This window comes from Hyalella azteca, unplaced genomic scaffold (assembly GCF_000764305.2).
Source record: "Hyalella azteca isolate HAZT.00-mixed unplaced genomic scaffold, Hazt_2.0.2 contig14493, whole genome shotgun sequence".
Lineage (NCBI taxonomy): Eukaryota > Metazoa > Arthropoda > Malacostraca > Amphipoda > Hyalellidae > Hyalella > Hyalella azteca.
This window is the reverse complement of record NW_025944373.1, coordinates 11,762-13,285: the sequence shown is the minus strand read 5'-3', so window position 1 is coordinate 13,285 and position 1,524 is coordinate 11,762.

Here is a 1,524-nt window from a genome sequence, read left to right as displayed (position 1 = left end):
TGGACTATTCTATGTTGCTCATTTTTCCATTGCTGAAACTCTTGGCCCATTCAGTGCCGCCCAATTGGCTCCTGCTGAAACTCTTGGCCCATTATGTGCCGCCCATTTGGCTCCTGCTGAAACTCTTGGCCCATTCAGTGCCGCCCATTTGGCCCCCTTCGCAGGCTGGTGATCCATTTTACGGCACCCGGAAGGCCGACGTTTACTTGCCAGGCCGGTAATGCCGTTCATTATCACAGCCAAAGCAGCACGAGCTGTTGAAGTAGACGCGGAGCATCGCGCGTCCTCTTGCTTTCTAATCACGAGCCAATGGAGCGTGAGCAACTTGCTTATTTAGAGCCAGACACCTTGCATGGGTTACTTAAATACCCTCTGAGCTTCTGCTCAATCCCCGACCTCGGGTTCGGGAGGCAGGAGGATTTGCATGCAGGATCTCGGGCTTGGTCTTCTGAGGATCAGAATGCGTAGTCTGATCGAGGAACTGAGACTCACTCATATGCTCATTAATGACGCATTATGCGATAGAATGAGGAAATTTTACAGCATATATTTATAAATTTATAATTGATGGAGAAGCTACGTAAAAATTTGAGAGCATGAAATTGTTTATTTTACATTAATAATTAATCTGAAATATTTTCTCTGAAGTTTAGTATCTAGTGCCATAGATTTCATTGATGACCGTGGTTACTCTGATATCAATTCAGAAATTATGCGAGTGCTTTAATCATCATTGATTGAATTTAATACAATAATCCATTGTTCATTTAAAAAATCTGCAGATTAAAAATTCGACTGATGATTTAAAATTTCACAATAATGACCTTATGATGAATTTAGGACGTCGTAGTCCAAGGTCACGCTGATGCGCCGCCTTCGCCGTCCTCCGTCTCCGAGTCGTCGTCGGATGTAACGTTTAATAACGTTTATATAATAACGTTTAATGTTATAATCAAAAATATTAATAAAATTATTTAAAAATCCATTGTCTGCGGACCTCATTGTCAGTCGAATCTTCATGTTGACTCATTTCGTAATTCCGCAAAAATTTCTCTGCAATAATAACATCTATTAATATTATCATATTACGCTTTTCCATGCACACGATAAAACCGAACGTAAAAATAATTTATTGCTTTATTTGGTGCATTTATCTCAATAAATAAGAACAGTATATGCGAAGCCAAATCATAGTTCGTACTCTAATTGCATTATTTCGTACTTACTTTTTACTGCGAAACTAAACAAATACGCAATATTTATTCAAATGAATATCATAGCATAAATTAATTCCATGTGTTAGTGCATAATGATATATTTAGTGCAGTATATATCTTTATTACATGTAGGTTATATTTATCGACATAGCAGGTATTTTGAGGTATATATAAACGTATGTAATCGATCTGTCATGTATATTTTCACGACAAATTATTTGTCATGAAGATCATGTCATTATGTAGTCCAACTTGGCTGGGCGTCCCAGCCAAGAGCTTGGCAGGATATCGTCTCAGGCTCTTGGCT